Source organism: Salmo trutta, chromosome 36 (assembly GCF_901001165.1).
Source record: "Salmo trutta chromosome 36, fSalTru1.1, whole genome shotgun sequence".
NCBI classification, from domain to species: Eukaryota; Metazoa; Chordata; class Actinopteri; order Salmoniformes; family Salmonidae; genus Salmo; species Salmo trutta.
In genome coordinates, this window is record NC_042992.1 from 2,262,570 (window position 1) to 2,275,442 (window position 12,873).

The window sequence follows — 12,873 nt, forward strand, 5'->3', positions numbered from 1 at the left end:
AATGTAAGTCTCCAACTTGAGCAATTTTTGCAGTTCGTTCCAGTCACTGGCAGCAGAGAACTGGAAGGAAAGGTGGCCAAAGGAGGTGTTGGCTTTGGGAGTGACCAGTGAGATATACCTGCTGGAGCGCGTGCTACGAGTGGGTGCTATGGTGATGATATGATAAACCCTGCTATAACCTGATGATAAACCCTGCTATAACCTGATGATAAACCCTGCTATAACCTGCCTACTATGATAAACCCTGCTATAACCTGCCTACTATGATAAACCCTGCTATAACCTGCCTACTATGATAAACCCTGCTATAACCTGATGATAAACCCTGCTATAACCTGATGATAAACCCTGCTATAACCTGATGATAAACCCTGCTATAACCTGATGATAAACCCTGTTATAACCTGATGATAAACCCTGCTATAACCTGATGATAAACCCTGCTATAACCTGATGATAAACCCTGCTATAACCTGATGATAAACCCTGCTATAACCTGATGATAAACCCTGCTATAACCTGATGATAAACCCTGCTATAACCTGATGATAAACCCTGCTATAACCTGATGATAAACCCTGCTATAACCTGATGATAAACCCTGCTATAACCTGATGATAAACCCTGCTATAACCTGATGATAAACCCTGCTATAACCTGATGATAAACCCTGCTATAACCTGATGATAAACCCTGTTATAACCTGATGATAAACCCTGCTATAACCTGATGATAAACCCTGCTATAACTGATGATAAACCCTGCTATAACCTGATGATAAACCCTGCTATAACCTGATGATAAACCCTGTTATAACCTGATGATAAACCCTGCTATAACCTGATGATAAACCCTGCTATAACCTGATGATAAACCCTGCTATAACCTGATGATAAACCCTGCTATAACCTGATGATAAACCCTGCTATAACCTGATGATAAACCCTGCTATAACCTGATGATAAACCCTGCTATAACCTGATAAACCCTGCTATAACCTGATGATAAACCCTGCTATAACCTGATGATAAACCCTGCTATAACCTGATGATAAACCCTGCTATAACCTGATGATAAACCCTGCTATAACCTGATGATTAACCCTACTATAACCTGCCTAGTATGATAAACCCTGTTATAACCTGATGATAAACCCTGTTATAACCTGATGATAAACCCTGCTATAACCTGCCTAGTATGATAAACCCTGCTATAACCTGATGATAAACCCTGCTATAACCTGATGATAAACCCTGCTATAACCTGATGATAAACCCTGCTATAACCTGATGATAAACCCTGCTATAATCTGATGATAAACCCTGCTATAACCTGATGATAAACCCTGCTATAACCTGATGATAAACCCTGCTATAACCTGCCTTAGTCCATAGAGACATGCTATAACCTTCCTTAGTCCATAGAGACATGCTATAACCTGCCTTAGTCCATAGAGACATGCTATAACCTGCCTTAGTACATAGACATGCTATAACATGCCTTAGTCCATAGAGACATGCTATAACATGCCTTAGTCCATAGAGACATGCTATAACCTGCCTTAGTCCATAGAGACATGCTATAACCTGCCTTAGTCCATAGAGACATGCTATATTGACAAACTACCACTATTATTATTTTTACTGTCAGGTTCACTGGCAAAATGACGACGTATGGTTTAGTGACGACGTATGGTTTAATGGTCAAAAGTAGTGCACTATATAGGGAATAGGGTGCCATTTGGGACGTAACTCTGTGTCTGTCATCAAATTTCAAATCAAATATATTTATAAGCCCTTCTTACATCAGCTGATATCTCAAAGTGCTGTACAGAAACCCAGCCTAAAACCCCAAACAGCAAACAATGCAGGTGTAAAAACACGCATGCTAATAATATAAATGTGAAAACTAGGAGTTTGTTGACTTCTGTTTTCATGTTCCATCCAAACCTCCCCATGCATCACTTATTACACCGTTTTTTTGGGTTCATTTGTTTTTATTATTATTATTTGCATTTTTATGTAGGGAATTTTTGGGATAAGTTTCAGTCTGTAGTTAATTGTGCCTTATTGTTTAAGATAGTCTCTATCAGTAATGGCTCGTGTTCATTTGGCACCTCCTTTCCACTAAATTGAATTTGTCCAATAAGAAACATTGGTTTTGAATAGGACCCAGGTCGTGACAAGACCGTCCACTGGTTTGGCCTGGAGGTCCTGTCCTGCCTGACCAATAGGAACAGTTATGCTTTGGCCTGGTTGTCCTTTGATCCCGGGAAGATAACATTTTAGCAGCTCTGCAGTTCTGACAGGAACAGATGGAAAGGAGGAAATGTTGTGCCAAGGAGCCCTGAGTACATTATGGTCTGATTTACTGTAGGCTAGCTAGCTAGCTAGCTTAACCATTCTGATTTACTGTAGGCTAGCTAGCTTAACCATTCTGATTTACTGTAGGCTAGCTAGCTAGCTTAACCATTCTGATTTACTGTAGGCTAGCTAGCTAAACCATTCTGATTTACTGTAGACTAGCTAGCTAGCTAAACCATTCTGATTTACTGTAGGCTAGCTTAACCATTCTGATTTACTGTAGGCTAGCTAGCTGGCTTAACCATTCTGATTTACTGTAGGCTAGCTGGCTTAACCATTCTGATTTACTGTAGGCTAGCTGGCTTAACCATTCTGATTTAACTTGGACACCACATCATGACAATGGCGCCGGAGAAGATGTGTGCAAAATAATAAAATCGATGACCTAGAGTTGAAGTGGGAAGTTTACATACACCTTAGTTTTTCACAATTCCTGACATTTAATCCTCGTAAAAATTCCCTGTCTTAGGTCAGGTAGAATCACCACTTTATTTTAAGAATGTGAAATGTCAGAATAATAGTAGAGAGAGTGATTTATTTCAGCTTTTATTTCTTTCATCACATTCCCAGTGGGTCAGAAGTTTACATACACTTGATTAGTATTTAGTAGCATTGCCTTTAAATTGTTTAACTTGGGTCAAACGTTTCGGGGAGCCTTCCACAAGCTTCCCACAAAGTTGGGTGAATTTTGGCCCATCCCTCCTGACAGAGCTGGTGTAACTGAGTCAGGTTTACAGGCCTCCTTGCTCGCACATGCTTGTTCAGTTCTGCCCACAAATGTTCTATAGGATTGAAGTCAGGGCTTTGTGATGGCCACTCCAATCCCTTGACGTTGTTGTCCTTAAGCCATTTTGCCACAACTTTGGAAGTATGCTTGGGGTCATTGTCCATTTGGAAGACCCATTTGTGACCAAGCTTTAACTTCCTGACTGATGTCTTGAGATGTTGCTTCAATATATCCACATAATTTTTGTTCTCATGATGCCATCTATTTTGTGAAGTGCACCAGTCCCTCCTGCAGCAAAGCATGATGCTGCCACCCCTGTGCTTCACTTCACGTTTGGGATGATGTTCTTCAGCTTGCAAGCCTCCCCCTTTTTCCTCCAAAAACGACGATGGTCATTATGGCCAAACAGTAATATTTTTGTTTCATCAGACCAGAGGACATTACTCCAAAAAGTATGATATTTGTCCCCATGTGCAGTTGCAAATCGTAGTCTGGCTTTTTTATGGAGTTTTGGAGCCTGTGGCTTCTTCCTTGCTGAGCGGCCTTTCAGGTTATGTCAATATAGGACTCGTTTTACTGTGCATATAGATACATTTGTAACTGTTTCCTCCAGCATCTTCACAAGGTCCTTTGCTCTTGTTCTGGGATTGATTTGCACTTTTCGCACCAAAGTACGTTCATCTCTAGGAGACAGAGTGCGTCTCCTTCCTGAGCGGGATGACGGCTGCGTGGTCCCATGGTGTTTATACTTGCGTATTATTGTTTGTTCAGATGAGCGTGGTACCTTCAGGCGTTTGGAAATTGCTCCCAAGGATGAACCAGACTTGTAGAGGTCTACAATTTTTTTCTGAGGTCTTGGCTGATTTCTTTTGATTTTCCCATGATGTCAAGCAAAGAGGCACTGAGTTTGAAGGTAGGCCTTGAAATACATCCACAGGTACACCTCCAATTGACTCAAATGATGTCAATTGGCCTGTCAGAAGCTTCTAAAGCCATGACATCATTTTCTGGAATTTTCCAAGCTGTTCAAAGGCACAGTCAACTTAGTGTATGTAAACTTCTGACCCACTGGAATTGTGATACAGTGAATTATAAGTGAAATAATCTGTCTGCAAAAAATTACTTGTGCCATGCACAAAGTAGATGTCCTAACCGACATGCCAAACTATAGTTTGTTAACAAGAAATTTGTTAAGTGGTTGAGAAACGAATTTTAATGATTCCAACCTAAGTGTATGTAAACTTCAACTGTACGAGGAAGGTTAAACTACCAACAGGACATTAAAAACTGTAATATCTTATGCTTCATGGAGTCGTATCTGAGCGACGACACTATCAACATACAGCTGGCTGGTTATATGCTGTACCGGCAGGATAGAACAGCGGCGTCTGGTAAGACAAGGGGCGACAGACTATGTATTTTTGTAAATAACAGCTGGTGCATGATATCTAAGGAAGTCTTGAACTATTGCTCGCCTGAGGTAGAGTATCTCATGATAAGCTATAGACCACACTATTTATCGAGAGTTTTCATCTGTATTTTTCGTAGCCGTTTACATACCACCACAGACTGAGGCTGGCACTAAGACAGCATTGATTGAGCTGTATTCCGCCATAAGCAAACAAGAAAATTCTCACCCAGAGGAGGCGTTCCTAGTGGTCTTTAATGCAGGGAAACTTAAATCCCTTTTACCGCATTTCTATCAGCATGTTAAATGTGCAACCAGAGGGAAAAAAACTCAGGACCACCTTTACTCCACACACAGAGATGCATACAAAGCTCTCCCTCACCCTCCATTTGGCAAATCTGACCATAATTCTATCCTCCTGATTCCTGCTTACAAGCTAAAACTAAAGCAGGAAGCACCAGTGACTCGGTCTATAAAACGTGGTTAGATGAAGCAGATGCTAAACTACAGGACTGTTTTGCTATCACAGACTGGAATATGTTCCGGGATTCCTCCGATGGCATTGAGGAGTACACCACATCAGTCTTTGGCTTCATCAATTCGTACATCGATGACGTCATCCCCACAGTGACCGTATGTACATACCCCAACCGGAAGCCATGGATTGCAGGCAACATCCGCACTGAGCTAAAGGCTAGAGCTGCCGCTTTCAAGGAGCGGGACTCTAACCCGGAAGATTATAAGAAATCCCGCTATGCCCTCCGACGATCCATCAAACAGGCAAAGCTTCAATACAGGGCTAAGATCGAATCGTACTACACCAGCTCTGACGCTCGTCGGATGTGGCAAGGCCTGCAAACCATTACAGACTACAAAGGGAAGCACAGCCGAGAGCTGCCTAGTGACACGAGCCTACCAGACGAGCTAAACTACTTCTATGTTCGTTCGAGGCAAATAACACTGAAAGATGCATGAGAGCACCAGCTGTTCTGGAAGACTGTGTGATCACCCTCTCCGCAGCCGATGTGAGTAAGACCTTTAAACAGGTCAACATTCACAAGGCCGCAGGGCCAGACGGATTACCAGGACATGTACTGCGAGCATGCGCTGACCAACTGGCAAGTGTCTTCACTGATATTTTCAACCTCTCCCTGACTGAGTCTGTAATACCAACATGTTTTAAGCAGACCACCATAGTCCCTGTGCCCAAGAACACTAAGGAAACCTGCCTAAATGACTACAGACCCGTAGCACTCACGTCTGTAGCCATGAAATGCTTTGAAAGGCTGGTCATGGCTCACATCAACACCATTATCCCAGAAACCCTAGACCCACTCCAATTTGCATACCGCCCAAGCAGATCCACAGATGATGCAATCTCTATTGCACTCCACACTGCCCTTTTCAACCTGGACAAAAGGAACACCTATGTGAGAATGCTATTCATTGACTACAGCTCAGTGTTCAACACCATAGTCCCTCAAAGCTCATCAATAAGCTAAGGGCCCTGGGACTAAACACCTCCCTCTGCAACTGGATCCTGGACTTCCTGACGGCCCGCCCCCAGGTGGTAAGGGTAGGTAACAACACACCCGTCATGCTGATTCTCAACAGAGGGGCCATTCAGGGGTGCGTGCTCAGTCCCGTTCTGTACTCCCTGTTCCCTCATGACTGCACGGCCAGGCACGACTCCAACACCATCATTAAGTTTGCCGATGACACAACAGTGGTAGGTCTGATAAACGATGAGACAGCCTATAGGGAGGAGGTCAGAGACCTGGCCGTGTGGGGCCAGGACAACAACCTCTCAATCAATGTGATCAACTGCTCGGCCTCCGACCACAAGGCACTATAGAGGGTAGGTTAGGGGCCCCTAATGTAAGCATTTCACTGTAAGATTTACACCTGTTGTATTCTGGGCGCATGTGACTAATAAAATTGGATTTAAATACAGTGTTATAACCTCACATACCACATCTACACACAGGGTTATAACCATAGATACCACATCTACACACAGGGTTATAACCTCACATACCACATCTACACACAGGGTTATAACCTCACATACCACATCTACACACAGGGTTATAACCTCACATACCACATCTACACACAGGGTTATAACCATAGATACCACATCTACACACAAGGTTATAACCTTACATACCACATCAACACACAGGGCTATAACCTTACATACCACATCTACACACAGGGTCCCTGTGGTATGTATTTATGGTTATAACCCTGTGTGTAGATGTGGTATCTATGGTTATATCCCTGTGTGTAGATGTGGTATCTATGGTTATAACCCTGTATGTAAGGTTATAACCCTGTATGTAGATGTGGTATGTAAGGTTATAACCCTGTGTGTAGATGTGGTATGTAAGGTTATAACCCTGTATGTAGATGTGGTATGTAAGGTTATAACCCTGTGTGTTGATGTGGTATGTAAGGTTGTGTAGATGTGGTATCTATGTTTATAACCCTGTGTGTAGATGTGGTATGTAAGGTTATAACCCTGTGTGTTGATGTGGTATGTAAGGTTATAACCCTGTGTGTTGATGTGGTATGTAAGGTTGTGTAGATGTGGTATCTATGGTTATAACCCTGTGTGTAGATGTGGTATGTAAGGTTATAACCCTGTGTGTTGATGTGGTATGTAAGGTTGTGTAGATGTGGTATCTATGGTTATAACCCTGTGTGTAGATGTGGTATGTAAGGTTATAACCCTGTGTGTTGATGTGGTATCTAAGGTTGTGTAGATGTGGTATCTATGGTTATATCCCTGTGTGTAGATGTTCCTGACTTGTCATAACAGGAACTACTGATGACATGCCAGCTGTTATTTTCCGGGCCAGATTACAAGTAAAGGCTTATCAAATGTCAGCAGAAGTTAGATTTGACCTAGTTATTAGTAGTTATGTATTACTTTAGATTTTATATGAGAACTGTTATGTTTTTGTCACAACGTCCACAGAAGGTGGCGCCTCTCCCCGGTCGTCGTCGCCGGCCTACTAGCTGCCACCGATCTACGTTTCAGTGTCTGTTGGTTATGTCTGTTTTTGTCTGCACCTGTTCCTTGTTTGTCATTAGTGGGGGGGGGGTATTTAGTTTGTCTGTTTTCGTGCGGGATTGTTTCGTGCTACGTTTATTGTAGTGGGCAGGATTTATGTATGCATTGGATTACGCAACGTATTTGGATAGGCATTAGGGTTGTCGGGCTGCGCCCCGTCTATTTGGAGCTGTTCTCCTCCTTTTTGTTGACTGTGCACCCTGCCTTGTCGCTGTGTTTTGCCCTTGGCTGTATTAAACGTTTTGTTCAACGGACCTGCGCCTGACCTTACCCCTTTCCTGCTATCTTGGAGAACGTGACAGTTTTTATATGATACAACGAGAAGTTTTTCAGTCTAAAACCTAGACAGAGCAATATTTTCATAATGTGAACAACATACAAGAATCAAGCTGGTTTAAGAAGTCACTAGTATGTAAAATGGTACATCTTAAGACCAACAATCAAACATGACATGAATACAAGAAGAATGTGATCATAATTACGTGCATATTAAATTACATATCTGTATTGTGGTGGTGCTCTGATGGTAAAGCTCTAATACTGTATTCTGACAAGGGCTTCTTCCAAACATCTGGTTTGGTCCCTGTTTTGTTCCCAAGCTTGACATCTCTCTCTTTCATAGCCTGGTCCCAGACCTGTTTGTGCTGTCCTGCCAAAAATGACCATAGGTTTTGGCTCGTCTATAACATAAACCGGTTTGACACCAGGCTCTCTCTCTTCCATCTTTTCTCATTCTTCTTCTCTGGTTTTGGAAGCAGCTTCAGAGTATGGTTGTCTTTCTCAAAAAGCTGTTGAATACATTGTATTCGGAAAGTAAGTATTCACACTGCTTGGCACGTTACAGCCTTATTCTAAGATAGATTAAATTGGGGGTTTTTCACACAATACCCCATAATGACAAATTAGACATTTTTGCCTTCTGAAATATAACATTTACTCAGTACTTTGTTGAAGCACCTTTGGCAGCGATTTACAGCCTCGAGTCTTCTTGGGTATGACGCTACAAGCATGGCACACCTGTATTTGGGGAGTTTCTACCATTCTTCTCTGCAGATCCTCTCAAGCTCTGTCAGGTTGGATGGAGAGCGTTGCTGCACAGCTATTTTCAGGTCTCTCCAGAGTTGTTCGATCGGGTTCAAGTCCGGGCTCTGGCTGGGCCACTCAAGTATATTGAGACTTGTCCCAAAGCCACTCCTGTGTTGTCTTGGCTGTATGCTTAGGGTCGTTGTCCTGTTGAAAGGTGAACCTTCACCCCAGTCTGAGATCCTGAGTGCTCTGGTGCAGGTTTTCATCAAGGATCTCTCTGTACTTTGCTCTGTTCATCTTTCCCTCGATCCTGACTAGTCTCCCAGTCCCTGCCACCACCATGCTTCACCGTAGGGATGGTGCCAGGTTTCCTCCAGACATGATGCTTGGCATTCAGGCCAAAGAGTCTTGGTTTCATCAGACCAGAGAATCTGGTTTCTCATGGTCAGAGTCGTTTTGGTGCCTTTTGGCAAACTCCCAGCAGGCTGTAATGTGCATTTTACTGATGAGTGGCTTCCGTCTGGCCACTCCACCATAAAGTCCTGATTGGTGGAGTGCTGCAGAGATGGTTGTCCTTCTGGAAGGATCTCCCATCTCCACAGAGGAACTTTGGAGCTCTGTCAGATTGACCATCAGGTTCTTGGTCACCTCACTGATTTGGTCTCCACTGATTTGTCAGTTTGGCCGAGTGGACAGCTTTAGGAAGAGTGTTTGTGGTTCCAAACGTCTTCCATTTAAGAATGATGGAGGCCACTGTGTTCTTGGGGACCTTCAATGCTGCAGACATTTTTTGGTACCCTTCCCCAGATCTGTGCCACGACACAATCCTGTCTCGGAGGACAGGTGTGTGCCTTTACAAATCATGTCTAATCAATATAATTTACCACAGGTGGACTCCAATCAAGTTGTAGAAACATCTCAAGGATGATCAATGGAAACAGGATGCACCTGAGATAAATTTAGAGTCTCATAGCAAAGGGTCTGAACACTTATGTAAATAAGGTATGGATGTTTTATTTTTTTTATACATTTCCAAAAATGTCTTAAAACCTGTTATCGCTTTGTCATTCTGGTATATGACTTCTTCACTGTTTCTGCTTAACTTATAAACATTGATAAATCATGTTAAACATAAAGACACAAATGACATTTGTTTTCTTTTGGAAATTCATGATTTCAAGCTCAATTGATTGAAACTATTGAATACTTGTACAGTAAATGCATATTTTAACAGCTGGTCCAGGGTCAAATTGTTGTTTAACTCAATGGTGAGTAGGACGGGGGTTGAGAAAGAGATGACTCTAGAACAGATGTTAACATCCTGAAAAGTGTGCAGAAATGTGATGACGGGACCGTATTGATGTTGATTGAACTGAACGATATTAACGGGCAGAATCATACAAGCCCCAGGCTTGGGCTATAACGTCATAGCCTGGCCCCAGATCTGTTTTGTGCTTTTGCCTACTTCATGCTGTCCTTTCACGTCAAGACAAGGAGTGGCAAGGTGGTACAAACAGACTGGTACCCATGCTACATTGGAGTTAGCTAGACCACACAAGCAGATCTGGGATCCAGGCTAACAACCTGCCTTGTACCTCCTGCTGTTTGAGACCTGTAGGGACACGTCACCATCAGACCCCCTTGGGTTGTGCCGTGGCAGAGATCTTTGTGGGCTATACTCGGCCTTGTCTTAGGACGGTAAGTTGGTGGTTGGAGACATCCCTCTAGTGGTGTGGGGGCTGTGCTTTGGCAAAGTGGGTGGAGTTATATCCTTCCTGTTTGGCCCTGTCTGGGGCTATCATCGGATGGGGCCACAGTGTCTTCTGATCCCTCCTGTCTCAGCCTCCAGTATTTATGCTGCAGTAGTTTGTGTCGGGGGGCTAGGGTCAGTCTGTTACATCTGGAGTATTTCTCTTGTCTTATCCGGTGTCCTGTGTGAATTTAAATATGCTCTCTTTCTTTCTCTCGGATCTGAGCCCTAGGACCATGCCTCAGGACTACCTGGCATGATGACTCCTTGCTGTCCCCAGTCCACCTGGCCGTGCTGCTGCTCCAGTTTCAACTGTTCTGCCTGCGGCTATGGAACCCTGACCTGTTCACCGGACGTGCTTGTTGCACCCTCGACAACTACTATGATTATTATTATTTGACCATGCTGGTCATTTATGAACATTTTATCATCTTGACCATGTTCTGTTATAATCTCCACCCGGCACAGCCAGAAGAGGACTGGCCACCCCTCATAGCCTGGTTCCTCTCTAGGTTTCTTCCTAGGTTTTGGCCTTTCTAGGGAGTTTTTCCTAGCCAATGTGCTTCTTTCACATGCATTGCTTGCTGTTTGGGGTTTTAGGCTGGGTTTCTGTACAGCACTTTGAGATATCAGCTGATGTACGAAGGGCTTTATAAATACATTTGATTTGATTTGATCAGACAAACCAACTCTACTCTGTCCAGACCTGTAGAGACACGTCGCCATCTACTGTCACCCTCCCAGAACCTGGAGGAACACGGCCATCTACCGTCACCCTCCCAGCACCTGGAGGAACACGGCCATCTACCGTCACCCTCCCAGTACCTGGAGGAACACGGCCATCTACCGTCACCCTCCCAGTACCTGGAGGAACACGGCCATCTACCGTCACCCTCCCAGTACCTGGAGGAACACGGCCATCTACCGTCACCCTCCCAGCACCTGGAGGAACACGGCCATCTACCGTCACCCTCCCAGCACCTGGAGGAACACGGCCATCTACCGTCACCCTCCCAGCACCTGGAGGAACACGGCCATCTACCGTCACCCTCCCAGCACCTGGAGGAACACGGCCATCTACCGTCACCCTCCCAGTACCTGGAGGAACACGGCCATCTACCGTCACCCTCCCAGTACCTGGAGGAACGCGACCATCTACCGTCACCCTCCCAGTGCCTGGAGGAACACGGCCATCTACTGTCACCCTCCCAGTACCTGGAGGAACGCGACCATCTACCGTCACCCTCCCAGTGCCTGGAGGAACACGGCCATCTACTGTCACCCTCCCAGTGCCTGGAGGAACACGACCATCTACTCACGATGACCAGAGAAGATCCAAAGTCGTGTGCCAAATGGCACCTTATTCCCTAGATAAATGTACCCTATAGTCCATGTTCAAAGTTAGTGCACAATATAGGGAATATGGTGCTTTTTAGGATGCATCCTCTGAGTGAAGGAACATCCAGGGAAACAGCTGCCAGTAGACACTTGCCAAACATCTGAACTATACAACTACAAATAGAATAGCTGTGTCCATTCTACTAATTATATATCTATGGTCTGAGCACTGGCAGAACATTGGAAAAGTTAAATAAAGGTTACATTTAAATATATATAATTGTAGAGGTCAACGGGAGCAAGTCTTGACATGGGTTTGGCAGGACACATGATATTAAAGAAGCCACGGAGGTCTACTGAATGGAAGGCATACAAAGTGACCTCGTGTTCCATTTCCCACCAAAATCCAGCAACTTTTCCCCACAGCCACTGAAGAGGAGTGGGACAACATCCCACAGGCTACAATCAACAGCCTGATCAACTCTATGTGAAGGAGATGTGTCACGCTGCATGAGGCAAATGGTGGTCACACCAGATACTGACTGGTTTTCTGATCCACAACCCTACCTTTAAAAGGTATCTGTGACCAACAGAGGCATATCTGTATTCTGTCATGTGAAAGCAATAGATTAATTAGGCCCTAACTTTTCAATTGACTATTGTCCTTGAACAGTAACTCAGTAAAATCTTTGCATTTTATATATGATAAATTGACCAGTTTGCTTTTTTCCCCAGTGACATCAAATCGTCACATGTTTAACAGATGTTATTGCGGTGTAGCGAAATGCTTGTGGGTCATTTTGTTTTGAATCTAGCAATTCATCTCATTCTGTTTCCACGCTTGACATTTTTGGTAAGGACCAAAAATGAAATCTGATCTAATCTGTGAAACCGACCAGGGCAGAGAACATGCTGCGTAGGCTGAGGTTCGTTGGCAAGGACACCAACTCGAAGAAAAAGCTTTTAGCAGTGCATCGTGACTTGTCGTTTTTCTTCCTTAAAAAGTTGGCCAATCAAATTCTGACAGAAGGCAGTGAGATGGGAACAGATGCCTCCTAAACTAACTATTGTCATGGAAATTGATTAGCATTTTGACTTGATAATTTGTGCAACATCATTCCCTAGGTGTTTAAAAGGTATGTCATAGAAGCCTCTAGTTAAGAAAAACAAGCCTTTTGAATA